Source organism: Amblyomma mixtum, chromosome 2, assembly GCF_055824585.1.
Source record: "Amblyomma mixtum isolate Tamu chromosome 2, ASM5582458v1, whole genome shotgun sequence".
Lineage (NCBI taxonomy): Eukaryota > Metazoa > Arthropoda > Arachnida > Ixodida > Ixodidae > Amblyomma > Amblyomma mixtum.
The window spans coordinates 221,086,670-221,101,726 of NC_143013.1; the positions used below are offsets into that span (position 1 = coordinate 221,086,670).

Consider the following 15,057-nt stretch of genomic DNA (forward strand, 5'->3'; position numbering starts at 1 on the left):
CCATTCACAACTGACAACTCTGCTGCCACAGGTGATAACTGCCCTTGAATGGCCTTATGATTTTTGAGAGCGGTCATCACTCGCCCGAGGTCTTCATCTTCAGCCATCGCTGCCTGCAGCCTCTTTACCATGGCGTCCCTGACGAGGGTTGAAAGTATGTGCACAGCATGTATGGCTACATCTTCATATTCCTCTGCCCGAGGTGAGTCTGGTGGGATCCGCAGACGCAACAGTGCATCCGTCAGTAGGAGCTTTGGCTCTTACTCTTTGGCTGACGTTGCGTTCTGACCTGGGCTTTCAGCGGCGTACACGGTTGACTCGCAGTCAATCTCTTTACAGCAAAGCATCGTCCCCAAACTTTTGCTGCTATTGTTCGCCGGCCGCATCGAAGAAATGTCTCCCTTGATTCCCTCATTGCTGCCGGCCGGTGAGCTCACTATTCTCTTCCTGAGAGAAAACGCCAGCCTCACTTTTCAAAATAGCCTCGGCCTTAGAGTTAGAGACGGTCGCTTCTTTATTAGCACTGACAGTGCTCGCGAACAAAGCAGGTCGATCGGCTTTGTTTTCGATGGGATTCCTGCAATTCACAGTTTGCTCTTGGTTCCCATTAAACTCAGCCTTCACAGAACTTCCATGATGACCTTCCTCAAATGACCCAAGGACTACTTTTCCCTGGTCACTGAGACCTTCGGCGTCTTTCTCCTGGGTATTATCCTCTCGACCGCAGGAGTCTGCCTCCTTCCTGGAAAGTGCATGCTCTTCTGGGCTCACAGCCACCGCGTTGCACCTTTCCTCTTCCCTAGCTTTAGTGCCAAAACTATCCCTTGAGCCCTTATGGCTTGCGGATTTGCGCCTTTCGCTAGCTTTTCGACCGAATTCATCAGTCCTCGCTGCCGAAGTGGGCTTTCTTTGTTGGACCAAACCTGTCCTATGCCGCCACTTCTGAGCAGCAGCCGTGTCATCCGGCAACTGAGCTGAGCTCCTAACTCGGTCCCTGACACTCTCGCGAGGTAGCTGACTATTGTGAATTTGGCTTTTCAAATTGGCCTCGGCGGAAAATCCAAAGTACCGGAAAAGCGCACTTTTAGCTATCGCATAGTTGTGGGCATCCTCGTCAGACTACCGCGCCAATACATTTCTGGGTTCACACGGGAGGAATCCCATCAACACAATTGGCCAATCACCCTGGTCTAGCTGCTCCTCCATGCAAATTCTCTCAAAATTTTCTAGAAAAGTTCTGAAATTTTCGCCTTTTCTGAAAACACTTAAGCAAGGTCACATTCTCATTCTTCTGATCGCGTAAAGTTCACGCGTGAGTTCCCGCAGCTCTCTTTCGCGTTCCTGTTCCCGCAGCTCTCTTTCGCGTTCCTGTTCCTCTTTCTCTTGCTTTTCTCTACTCCTCCTGTTCTCATTTTGCCGTCTCTCTCCCCAATGGTCTCAAGGCGTTCCAAAAGCTCGTCATCCTCAGCCTCCAACGCAAGAATAGCCTTTAGCATTTCTGGTTTTCTGAGTTTGTCTGAGACATCCAGACTCAACTCTCTTGCAAGCTCCAGTAATTTCGGTTTGCGAAGCGTCTTCAAATCCATGGCTTCTCTGAGTGCTTCTTTCTTTACTGTCCGCTATTGTCTTGCCGCAACTAACCCGGCAGCAACGACAACCCCAATTACCAGCTCGGTTCCTGACCCTAACAAAGCCTGGCAAAACTCAGCAGAAGAAAGTCCCGCACTCACCAAACCTTACAGCCAAGAATCCAGCGCAGTCGTTCCGCTGCAGGCAACCAGTCATCACACAGGGCTCGTTGCACTGCCCCCGACTCGCCGTTCTGCTGCTCAGCGTCCCGCTGACCACATCTCTCCGCTGGCGTCCGTTGCCTTGATCAACCTCGATGCCAAGAATCCAGCGCAGTCGTTCGGATCTTTTAAGACTGAGAATTCATTGTATTTACTTGTGGTGGGGCAAAACGTAAGGCCTTGAGAAAGAACGGATCTCTCGTCCACCGTTAGGGCGCTGGACGATAGATTAATAATGCTATCCTGGAAACCAAAGCCAGAGCTTGTAGCCGTGGGATTATCATTAGTGGCTGCTCCCATTCCAGATTGTTCTACTTGTGTTGTCGGTATTAATGTCTTTGGGTTGTTGCGTTGAACTTGTTGTTGGAGCTTGCCGTAACCATGGGGTTGTTATTAGTAGCTGCCTCCGTTTCGGATTCTTCGCGTGCTGCTGGATTTGTCCACGTGAGGTATGGAATCCCGTCACTAATGAATTTTTTGCGTTTTATCTCGCGTACCTCGCTGGTTCTCTTTTCCTCAAAGAACATATGTTCGGTGGCCTCAGGCGCGATTAGCGGAATGTGTTGACGAGCCCAACTCTCTTGTTTACTCAGAGCCCCCAAACCCTCTCAAAATGCCCAATCGTAACTCCAAGCAATTCTAAAGAAGCATATTCTAGTACACGATTCCAATTCTCCTTTTCCTCATCACACAGGTTACAAATTGATGGTGTTAGTGAAATTTGTAAACCTTTTGGCGTGATTTTGGATTGCATATAGATCTTTAGGCTATGGATATGGAGTTCATGCCTTATTCGTTTATCTACGATTTTGGAGTTATTTGAGGACGGCTGTCGGTAGGGTGAGAAAGAGAGTCGGCATACTCGTGCTGCCTTATTGTCACTGTTGACGAACCCATTGTGCGGAACCACAGCTCTTTCGGAGATCGTAGCGAGACAGAGGGGTGTTGGGAATTTCCGGTTTCGAGCTGGTGGCAGCGTCCACGTGGCTTTTCACAGTGGAAGGCATTTGTCGCTGCGCTTGGTCTGAATGGCCTGAGGCTGCGCTGGGGCTTGCTGGAGTCCTTGTGCTGTTTTCCGTGGGTTTCTGTGCTGTGCTTTGGGTGGTTGGTGTATACACGTGGTTTGCTTTGGATGGAGGTTGCTGCCGGTGGGTTGCAGTGCATGAGACTTTTGTTAACTGGGGTCTCTCAGTGGTGCTCTCGTGTCGCTTCCCTGAAGGTGGTAGTGGGGATCATGTTACTAACCACATTGGGAAAAGGTGGTGGCCGCGTTGGTGTTGGGAGTAGGGCTCAGTGGTGGGTCACGGATGATTTTGCAATGCCCCCCTCGCCAAAAAGCCTTGGGTGCTGTAGTGGTCTCTGACTACACCCTTGGAGTACAGGCGTTCGATGCTTCTCCACCTGTCGATGCATCTGAGGTGTGGTTGGGGAGTTTTCACCTTGTCTGTCTTTTTTCTAGCAGTTGGTGAGGACCTCAGAGTAGCTAGGAGCTGCTCAAGTGGGATACTCCACGGTGGGGTGGGTGTAATCACCTTTTGTCATTAGATGGTCCTGCCACTCTGTCAGGCGATGCCGATAGAGGAGGTTGTAAATCTGCCACGCCAGCACCCTTAAGAAGTGAAGCAAGAACCATGTATCTTCAGTCTTGAAAAAGGACAGGCTCTGTACGAAACGTCGACTCGTAATAAATGTTTCCCTAAATTAAGCGTTCCTCAATTTCGCATATATATATATATATATATATATATATATAATATGTATATGTATGTATATAATATTTCGTATTGCCGCCGCGGTGGCTCAGTCGTTATGGTGCTCGGCTGCTGACCCGAAAGACGCGGGTTCGATCCCGGCCGCGGCGGCTGGAATTTCTTTGGAGGAGAAATTCTAGAGGCCCGTGTACTGTGCGATGTCAGTGCACGTTAAAGAACCCCAGGTGGTCGAAATTTCCGGAGCCCTCCACTACGGCGTCTCTCATAGCCTCAGTCGCTTTGGGACGTTAAACCCCATAAACCAAACCAAACCAATATTTCGTATTGACTTGAATCTAGCATGCACTCATTTTTCGCTGTCAGAAAAACAAAAAGTGCATTGTTTTCAGTTGTAACGCTCATGAGAATTTCATGCTTCCCGCACAAAGAGCAAACACTTTCTTTTACACTGGAAGAACCTCCTAGATGGAAGCAAGAGAAACGCATGTTGGCGCCAATCAGCGCCGTAAACAGTACGCAGCTAAGTTCGGTTGTCTTGATGGTGCACGGGTGATATCTGCCGTTGCCAAGAACTGGCATGAAGCTTAGGAAACTGAAACCAAAACTAAGTGATCTGACACTTCTCGGAGGTGGCGGCCGTCCATTTTTTTTCACGCCTTGCACTGCAAGCATGTCAGAGGTGCGCAGGCAGCTCTGCACCATGTAGTTTAGTTTGATTAGGGCTATTTTGACTGTCACTTGTCGTTCCAGCCTTATCTAGATGTGGCCACCCTTGCTGAAGCTGTTCTAATTAACTGGTGTTAATTAGAATGGTAAAGCAGGTAATTGAAAAAATGTCCTTCTTTCAGTTTGTATTGTGCATAGGAGTTGCACAAGTGTCGACAGTTGGGCTTGTTGGCGTGACGTCATCTCAAAAACCAGCCGATACAACACATCAAGGAAAGAAGGCCTCTGTCCTGTCGCTTTCTTTTCTTCTTGTGTTGTATCGGCTAGTTTTTAAATAGGGTTGCCCTTAATCAAAACAGCATTTCATTTGCCATGTATATTGCCCTTCACAGAAAACTGTGTGTTCTTCTTCACGAAACACATATAACTTATAATAAGCATATTATATACTGGGCATCCTTGAATTTAGTTTCAACTGTAAGGTTGTGACAAGCAGTGTCGTCTCATCATTTCTTCTGTAAGCTGCGTGAAGACATTGAAGAGCTTGCGAAAGCATTGTTTTCAGCTGGATCAATTCAAAGAGTTGTTAAGATCTTCGCACTCCCTCATAAGGTCTTCATGAAAATTTGTACAGTTATTTTTTTCCCAACTTTTAAGTTTCAAGGTTTCCAGACACTATTGGCTGCATTGATGGGAGCTATATTCCTGTTGCCCTGCTGGCAAAGTGCAGTCAGTGTATGTAAATAGGTACTATTACCCATCCTTGACACTGCACGGAATATGTGATAACCGGAAGAGGTTCCTTGATGCCAGCACTGGTGCACCAAGTAAGATTCACAACTCCAGGATCTTCCGACTTTGAACGTTTCGAAGAACCTGTGCTAGAAAATTCCAAATTCTTAGGGACTCTGCGTACCCATTTCGGAGAGTTTCTGATGACTCCCATCCGAGACTATGGAAGCCTCGATGCCTCTGACAAGGCCTTTAACACCAAACTTCCATCTACCCGAGTTCTAATTGAAAATGCTTTTGGGGAATTAAAAGGTAAGTTTAGGCAGCTATAGCGTTTGGACCTCATGACAGTAGACAACATTGCAAAATTTATACTCTTGTTTTGTGTCCTCCACAACATCTGCATTGACAATGGGGACTCACCTGATAGTCTACTTCAGGACATGCGTCTGAGCTCTCAGGCTAACAATAATCAAAGCTCTACTGCAGCTGAAGTTCGCAGTGGAACCTCTAGAGAAGAGAGCCTCTTGCAGGCACTTGCAGAAGGTAAACGAGAAGGAGGCAGCCACAAAATCTGTCATGATACAAGCAAGCACAGTGCTAAACATAAAATAAAAGTTGATGCAATACTAAGACTTGTTTTTGGCCATGCACAAGAGGTGTATGAAATAAACAGTCATCAAAACATGTTCATCCGAAGTTCGCTGTCTTTATTGCCTGAGCTCCAGGGCCTCGCGTATGAGCTGAAGTTTGTCTTCGTGCATCTTGCGACGTTCCTGGCGCTCTTGGATGCGCTCAGCTCGCCGCTCAGCACGCCTCTTCTGGTTCTTCCCTGCGAGACGTTCACTCTGTACCAATAGCCCGCATTTGGTCAAAAAATAATTGCATCTGTTGCATACGACTGGTACTAGTGCGGAATTGCTTTTTCTTGACTTCTGCTGACCGTTTTGTGCTGTCCCCAGTTTCTGAACTGTTCGTCGCAGTACTTTAGCTTTCAGGTAGAGGTGAGGGCAGATCAGCTCAACTGTCAGCGCTTGTTGATGTCACCGGCTTGTAGGTCACTCCAAAAGAGTCCCTTTGAGCTTCTGGCTCAAGACTGTCATCTGTGCTCTGAATTTTTCTCATTTCATCGTCAAATGGTACAGGGCAAGGTGAAGCGCCTGATTTGTTATTGTTATCACTTGCCTTTTTCTCCTGCTTCATTGCCGTTTTGTAACGATTTTCACATTGCTGTGGCGTTTTGTTGCATCCAAGCACAGTGGCCAAATCCTGGGAAACCTGTTTAAAAAGCATCTTCTTGTTCTTAAACTTTTTGAAAGGACCAACCTGAGGAAGTCTGGCAGAGCGTGAACACTTCCTTAACGGTGCGCAAGTCGCTGGCTAATAGCATCTGAAAGGCATCATCGTCGATACCTTTCAAGATGTGTTTTATCTTGTCGGCTTCGGACATGTTCGCATTGACACGTTTGCATAAGTCAATGACTTCTTCTATATAGCTGGTGAAGCTTTCACCGACGTGCTGCGAGCGTTCACGCAAACGCTGTTCAGCCCGAAGTTTCCGGACAGTGGGGCGACCAAAGACTTCGGCAAGCTTCGTTTTGAAGGCCGCCCATGTTCGGATGTCTCTCTCATGGTTCCGATACCAGAGGTTAGCGACTCCCGTTAGATAAAAAATTACGTTCAGCTTCGTATCGTCGTCCCTATCTATTGTACAGGCTCACCCGTTCGTATGACGCGAGCCAGTCTTCCACGTCATTCTCATCGGCTCCGCTGAAGATTGCCGGATCTCGCTGGCGAAGGGAGCCGGCGTAGATGAGAGCTGGTCCCGTTTGCACAGATTGGTTTTGGGCGTCTTCTGGCATTTCAAGCGTGGGAAGAGTGCGGCTACGCAGCTCCACGATGGAGATTTCTACCCAGCACCTCCACCAAATGTAAGATGGGTACTGGGATGGTTAGGTACGGGGCGCCGGCGGTAGACACAGAGACACAGGCCTCGTAGACACAGAGGTCGAGCACCACGAGCACACACCCAAAGCGATGGCAATGCCGCATAACACAACGGTCAGAAGTTCATCGTCGTCTTCGCTTGAACAGCAACTTCTTCGTCGTTACAGTAATAGTAATCTAACATCAGTTTAGCTTCTCCTGGTGTCCACTCAGGAGCTGAAATAAAAGTAAGGCTAGTTTACTAAAAGCGTAAAATATGTCAAGCAGTGTAGTTGGCACAAGCTCAACTCCACCACTTCTTTTCACTCCTGGCGCTGGCTGCATTCCCCTCTCGCCGGCATCCGACACAACGGTGTTCTCTGCACGTGAACGTACAATTACGACTGTGAAAACTGCCGAGTACCTCTTTTCTGCGCCGCAACACAACCCCAAAATTTGGCAGTTGGCCCACCCGCATAATTAGATGAAGGTGAATGAGCAGAATTACTATCGCATTTTGTTTAAGAGTGTACTTAAGAGGCCTCCCAAGTTCTTTTTAAAGAGGTTTGCTTTGCATAGTCAAACGCTGCATAGTTAAACAGGCATACACAGCAATCTGGGAGCATCGACAGATAAAAGGGGCAATAAACCGCAGAAGAAGGTTTGACAGTACAATGAGAAAGTGTGGCGCCGTTCTCGTCCGTTGTTGTGTCACGCTGCGACGCCCCCATTACCCGAAGTAGTCCATTCAGCGCGACAAACTGTGAGCAATAAAAGAAATCGATGAAGACAATCGTCCGATATGGCCCGATGTATAGTAGTTATTGTCGCTTACCGTCGGGTCTCTCGACAGTGCTCTCACGAGAGGCCAAGGCATCAATGGCAGCTGTGGTGAACGCATAGAAAGCGCTGGTATTAGCGCTGTTATGTTTCGCAGCTAATTTTTAAGGTAGACAATGCTTATCTGGTGTAGCAGTTAGCGGTGAAGCATTTACCATGGCCATGAACAGCCGCTGCGCTTCTTCACTCATTGTCAAACTAAAGACGGCGACAGATGCAAAACTGGCCCGGAAATTGACCGCCGCGCGAGTGCGGGAAAAGGCGTTTGGTCACATGACACTTGACGTCACATGCTCTCCCTCGCTGCTCTGCTTTCAGGACAGAGTGCATGTTGCATTCGTGAGACGAGGACGTGCATTTCTGCTGCTCTCGTGCACTACTCCGTCTGCTCGCTGCTCTCGCTCCTGTTCGCCCAGTGGAAAGCTATAAGTAACTTGCTGTCCATCGTGTGCACTGTTTCCTCTTCATTACCTTGCCTATTACACTTTTTGTTTGCTAAAGGACCCCAGGTAGTCGATATTATTTTCAGGGCCCTTGTGTCTCTCGTTATTCGTGTCACTTCGAGATGGAAAACCCTACATACCATACATTACTTCTTTTTTGCCATGGTCATGCTCCAAATGCATGCTCATGCATGGTCATGCTTTTTTTACGAAGAGACCCCCTGGGGTCGTACCAGTGCTCCTGTGTAGGTACAAAGTTTAACTGTAGCAGGCTCCAGTACAGCCAAAGGAAAAAGCTGACGGAACTGCGTCTTTGACATGACGCAAACAACCGCTCCCGTGTCTAACTCCATGTTCACCAAGACCCTGTCGATGGTCGTCTGTGCGGTGACAAGGTCGTGCTGGGCTGTTGACACGCCGTTAAGACTGAGGGTTGAAGCTTTTTGCGACACAACCGTCAGCATCTTCACATTCGTTTTCATCTGCTTTTTGTTAGAAAAAGTCTTACCACTGCTTCTGCAGGCTCTCTGGATATGCCCCTTTTTGTTGCAACTGAAACATGTTGCATCCAAGTGAGGCTATGCTTCACTCATGTGTTTTGGCGAACCACAGTGAAAGCAGCTTTTGCATGTTTTCTGCTCCTCAGCTTGCACCTTGTGCACATCGCCGACTGCGCCGTCGGTGCCGCGTGCCTCAGCAGCACTCTTCTTAGCCACTTCCATTGTAAGAGCCCACTCCACCGCTTTCTGGAACGTAAGCTTGCTCTCGCTGAATGTCTTCTCGTAGCAAGCCGCACACGAAGCGGTCCTGAAGGGACTCGTCAAGGGCACTTCCAAACTTGCACGTTTGGGACAGTTTACGAAGCTCAGCAACATAACTATATAAGGACTCACCTTCTCGTTGACACCTCCGGTGAAACTTGGCCCTTCTCCAATGACGGATGGCTTCGGGGACACGTGGTTGCTCCAAACTTTCTTGAGGTCTTCGAAACTCTTCGCAGAAGGCAGTTCTGGAGCAGTTAATGACTTCAACAACGCGTAGGTCTTCGAACCGATAATGCTCAAGAAGGCGTGTACCTTGTCGCCGTCGGGTACTCGGTTGACAATCAGGAACGACGTAGGCCGCTCTGCGTACGAAGCCCGATCGCTGGCGAACTCGTTGAAGGGTTCCAGCTGGCCCAGTCACCCAGTGAAGTGCGTCACTGCTGCCTCGGCCCAAGTCATGACAACAGTCACCGGCTTCGCACACTGCAAAACGGCAGTATTCTACACTGAGTGAATTTCGGAAACACTTGCCTTCCAAACTGAAGAAACAACGTCTTCAATCCCATCCTCGTCGCCAGTTGTTGCGTTACGTGGTTCATGCGAAGGAGCAGACAAGTTTCCAGGGGCGAAGCGACGTTTATTCCCACATGTTCGCCGGTGCGTGGCTGGTCGAGATAAGCCCGCGTGTAGGTTGCGGCGCACGCCTTTTATTCTTTTTTCACACCTGCGTATTAACGACTGCGGTGATAAGCCAGACACCACAGTTTCGACGGCAGGAAATCTCCCACTCTTTGGACCACGGAAGTCCTGGCGCGTCTTAACGGTCGTCTTGAGTTGGTTGTGCTGCCGTCTCCAATACCGGATGCAAAACTTGTTGACGCCGAAGTGTCTGCTGGCAGCGCGGTTGCCATGTTCTGAAGCATACTCAATAGCTGTTGACTTAAACGCAGCTGTGTAGCTTGCGTAGCGCCCCGTGTCAAAGCGGCACAAAGAGCACGGTGCCACACGCACGCAAACAAGGTCAACGAGGCCTACGAGACACCTTCGCAAAATAACGTAGCGGTGGTTCGTGATGGTGTCACTTTCCCCCTCCGCACTACGAGGATGATAGCCTAGTAGCATGTGCGCCCAACCATGGCAATTAGTCGAGGCCAAGGTTAATCGACGGCGCTCGCTACGACGAGCAGGCGACTTGCGGCGTAAATTCCGGGGTGTGATGATTATGTGAGGAAAAATTTTTTCCAATTTTTGATAGCCAATTAGGGTGGAGGGTTGCAAGCATCACCCGAGTAAATACGGTATTTACTATTAATAAAACAAAATGAAAGGTACAAGCAAGGAGAAAACTATTTACCATTGACTGACTTGTAATAGAACCTGACGAAACTAGCCTTGAGAAAAGGAAGGCACATCTATGGACACTTGCTATCATTTTGACATTTCAGTGCAGCCAGCGAGTCCAAGAACAACAAATACCTACAAACACTCATTCAGCTGTTTGATGAGTCTCCAAACGCACACATGTAGCACTCCTTACGTCTGTACTCGGAAGTAATCCATCTGCACACATGACACATGTTGCTCGTGCTGTGGGGCATAGTATTGTTGGGGTTTATTTTTCCTTTGAGAAAGCGCATTGCAATAATTTGTTAGTGATGTACCATCAGTTTAGTCTGCAAATCCATGAGTACTGCACATTGAGGTTCAAATTTGAGTTCTAGAATATTCACCACGCACTACTTGAATATTGCTTGTAGAAACGAACTTAAGCTTTATTGATAAAATTTCTCATCAAATCCTCAAGCTTCTCCCCGGCCTTTACATGACACTCCATCAATTGTGCTTCCTTAGTTGGTCACGGTCTCCAGAGTTTTCTGAGGCAGGTGTTATTCTTAAAGTAGCTCCTGCTGATAGTTGGAGCCCTCCGCTTTCCTTTTTTGGCCACATTGCCTCTAGCTATGGCTTGTTGGTCTTTCATTTTCAGCTTCTTCATGCACAGATGTACTTGAGGTGTCTGGTGATAATAGTTGCTCCTCCCACGCTCCCTCCACTATGGTCACTGGTGAGCTCTGGCCACTTTCTATGTCAGCAGTTGGTTGAAAGAAAGAATGCTAGAAAATTGACATGTGCTTGTCAGCAGCAAGGCATTGTCGTCGTAATCATTGTTGTACAGACTTCCTGAAAAACAGAGGCGCTCCACGGCATTTGCGCTGGGATTTACTGAACAGTGATTCATTGTGCTTACCGTGAACATAGCCTCAGGTTTGGAAGAGTCATCAAATAAATTTCCACCATTGAATTAGTTCACTTCATGTGCGGAGTTCTCTGAATAAATGGAGAAATTTGTTCCATTTTTGGAGAAAGCATCAGATCATTACTTATGCATTTCATGATGTGTGGCACATTGCATGTGAAGGAATGCACCTTTGCCACATGGATCTCCTGTTTTACACTAAAGGCTGTTCACCTTCCCACTTATGCCAAGATGTGCACACATAGACTTGCCACTTCTTGCACCATCGCAGATCGCCGCCAAGAATTCATCACCACCAACACACTTATGCAGCTGGAGTACTTCAGTCATTACTATCGTAGGGTAATGTGGAGACTTTCCCTTTTGCACATATGTAGTGATTGGATGTGCTTGGGTCATGGCCCAAAACAAAGCATTGAGCATCACAACTAGGGGTGTGCAAATATTTGATAATTTCGAATTATTCGATATTCGGTTCGAACCGAATTCTCGGTATTCGAAATTTCGAAGTATTCGTCTCTCGCGAATAGTGTTTCTGGGACGCTTGTCCGCTTGCTTTGTGTGGTTTCGGTTCCGAGTATTGCCGCATAGATGGCTTTTTTTAATAACGCTTTCAACGCTCGGGGGTCAGTCAATACGCAAATCACAATCAGGTTGGGGTGCGAACCCAGCGACAAATGAAAGAAAGGTGAGGGCGACATGCTCTTGCGGAAGATCCTGCGTTCTGGCCATCTTCGAACCTCTGCACTAAGGCTGCCATAGGCCGCGTCGCTGCCACCGTGTCGATGCACAGCCGACAGTCGTCTAAGCTTTGAAACAAGAAACTTGCGTAGGGCCGATGGGAGAGCTTTGCGGGAGGCCCGCAAATCGTCGGATGGCCGCGCGCTGGTCGACATCCAACCGCATCCACTGCGCGCGGGAGAGCTTGAGCAGCGGCAGTGCGTACAACATGCGCGCCGATGCGGTACCCTCGTAGAGGCACAGGGGCAGTGTGGGCGTGGCTCCCTCTCTGCGCGCCAGCAGCCGGGAGGCGAGATCGGCCACGCGCTTGTTTGCTTTGCGCAGGTCTCCGATGGCCGCCTTGTAGGAGAGCTTGGCGTCGATCTGGAACCCCAGGTACCTCCCGCTCGGTTTCCACGGTAGAGGGGTGCCCTGGAGCTGCAGTGGCTGCATTGTTTTGGCCGCTGTGGCTCTCGGATGGAACAGCATTGCACGGTCTTCTCAGGGGAGACCGCGAGGCCGATTCCTTGGAGGTGGTTGCTCACAGTGTCCAGCGTGACAACGATAGCATGAAGGGGCCTTTTCGCGACTGCTAGCGTGCCTGTTCTTTTCCTTTCCACCATGCATTCGGTGAACTTGTTCAGCACTGTCTGATAAGTCATGAGCTGTCGCTGCATTGTTCATTGCGGCTTCCGAGGCCAATGCGCGGTCAACTGCCTTCTAAAACATTAAATGCTTGTCTTCAACGAACAGCTGTCTTTGAATGTCAATTCGCCGCATGCCACAAATAAACTTGTCACGAAGTGCATCGTCGAGAAAAGAACCGAAGTCGCAGGTTTGAGCCAGCCTGCGTATCTCTTCTACAAACTGGGTTATCGTTTGCGTTTCGCGCTGCGTTGCTCGATAAAACTTCGCTCTCTCGGCAATTACGGAGGGCTTTGGAGACAGATGTGTGCTCAAAACTTCTCTTAACGCGCTTAGCGACTTCGAAGTAGGCGTATCGGGAGCAGTCAAGTTGGTAGGTTTTCGGACCGATGAGACTCACGAAAACGTCGAGTGGCCTGAAGGTCGCTCCGCTCCGTGCAGGGGGTGGGCTGACGCGACAATGGCGATGTCATCCGCCCGCGTAAACAGCTAGCTGGATGGTGTAGCTGCTGTGCGGGACGCACTGGGGAAGCCGTGCGAGCGCCAGATTGAACAGGAAGGGGCTGATGACGCTGCCCTGCAGGACTCCCTTCGTTACTGGGTGCTCGGTGCTGGTGGTGTTCGCGACGCGAACTTTAAACGTCCGGCCGCTGAGGAAGGCTTCCACATAGCGCAGCAGCCGTCCCGTGACGCCCAGCCAGCGCAGCGCCTCGATGATAACCTCGTGTGGCAGCATGTCAAATGCGCTGCACACATCGAGGAGGACGAGGTAGGCGGCATGGCGATTGCTCTTTGCTTGTTCCAAGATGGGCGTCACGTGGGCGATGCAGTCTGCTGTGCAGCGCCCCGCTCGGAATTCACTTTGCGCGGGAGCCAGGGCACCACAGCAGAGGCAATCCACTCCAGCCTGGTAAGCGCCATGGCCTCGAGGGTCTTGCCCGCTGCCGAAGTGAGCGAGACAGGCCGATATGACGTAATGGCTCGCTGGGGCCTGCCCTTCTTGTGGATAGGCACGACCGTAGCGCTCCGCCACTCGGCTGGGACCTCGCCGCTGCGCCAGACTGCATTGAATGCAGCGAGCAGTGCTGGGCGCTGGTCTCTGTCGATGTTGAGCAGAATTCTGTACGTGATGCCGTCCTCGCCAGGTGCGCTGCGGCTGCCGTGTCGTGACTCCAGGGCTCGCTTGAGCTCGTGGGCAGCCAGGTCTGCTCTGTAAGCCTTAGCGATGACAACCTGGAGCTGGGTTGCGACGGGCGGGAGCGGGGCGTTGGGAGGCGTGATGGTTTGCGCCGCGTAGTTGGGTGCAGCAAAGCTGTCCCTATTGAAAATATTGAGCGTGGATTCTGCGTGGCTATATTTGCGTGTTTATTGCCACGCAAAATGTGACGATTGAGCGAGGTCGCATAACGCGAGACATATTTCACATAATTTGCGCAAGCCGAGCAATAAAGTGCGCAAGCCGCGTAAGGCTCACACAGCAGGAGACATCCTCGCGTAATATGCACAAGCCGGGTGAGGCTTCCAGAATGTCCGAGAGCCAAGGGTGAGCCCCAGAATGTGCAAGAGCTGAGTCTGGCTCACAGAGCACTAGACAGTGTCAAATGGAGTTACCATCATGATACCGATAATACCTTGCATGGCTGCAAGGCTCCTACATCACTGCTCAACACGTTACGCCAATGCCCTACCTTAAGGCCTCCTCATCTGTCTGTCACTGCCTCATTCAGCATGCATGTTGTGAGATAACAAGCTTTGCAGAAATGGTGCTTCGTGGGATGGCTGTCATGTGCGTAGCATGCTTGCAAAAGGACATAGATAAGGTCACCTTAACTGGCTTTATTAATGCCACATCCCTCATGATGGGTGCCACACAGTGGCTAAACAATTTCTTCAGTTTCTCCGAGTCCAGCAGGTTGGCGTCTTGATACAGGTTCTCACTATGCAGCACCTGCAAAAAGGTAGCAGTATATGCAAAAAAATTCAGTTAATCTGTTTCCTGGAAATTTCCAGAAAAGGGCACAAGTAGTTCTTCCATTAATGAACTAATGATGAGTTTCAGGTTTGAAATACAGACACTGGAAAACCCGACTCAAGCACGCAGGCTGCTCAGCATCAAACCTGCACAAAATCTAATAACCGTGTCACACAGGCATTTTGAAGGCTTTCAAATGGCTATCTGAGTGCAGCTAAATGGGCATTTCCAATAGCCGCAGAGTCCCTAGAACAGTGTGGACATCTATACATCTATCAAGATTTTGAAGGCTTTTCAGTGGTAGAAATTTGCACTCAGACATGGAGCACTCGCAACTATACACAAAGGAATAAAATCAAAGCAATTTAATTGCTGAAAGAATACTCAACATGAAATGTACAACTTACTTAACTGAAAAAAAAAAGGCTGGCCACAAAACACTGCAGCAAGCATATTATCACTGTTACCAATAGCACAAAAACAATGAATACCACCTTTTCAAAACTGCGTGAGTGCTACAACAGCTTCCCAGCAAAATTATCAACTGTGACAGTGGCGCCACAGCAGCTTGGTGCGAGATGATGAAATATCTC

General features: G+C 49.2%; 1 protein-coding gene and 1 pseudogene across 3 annotated transcripts in view; one reads left to right on the top strand and one right to left on the bottom strand.

Moving 5' to 3' along the window:
* The window catches only part of LOC149362659 (uncharacterized), a 176,227-nt gene that overhangs the window by 49,856 nt on the left and 111,314 nt on the right, over positions 1-15,057 (top strand). The gene's annotated exons all lie outside the window — the stretch shown is intronic.
* On the bottom strand, positions 5,611-12,300 carry LOC149362668 (uncharacterized; annotated as a pseudogene).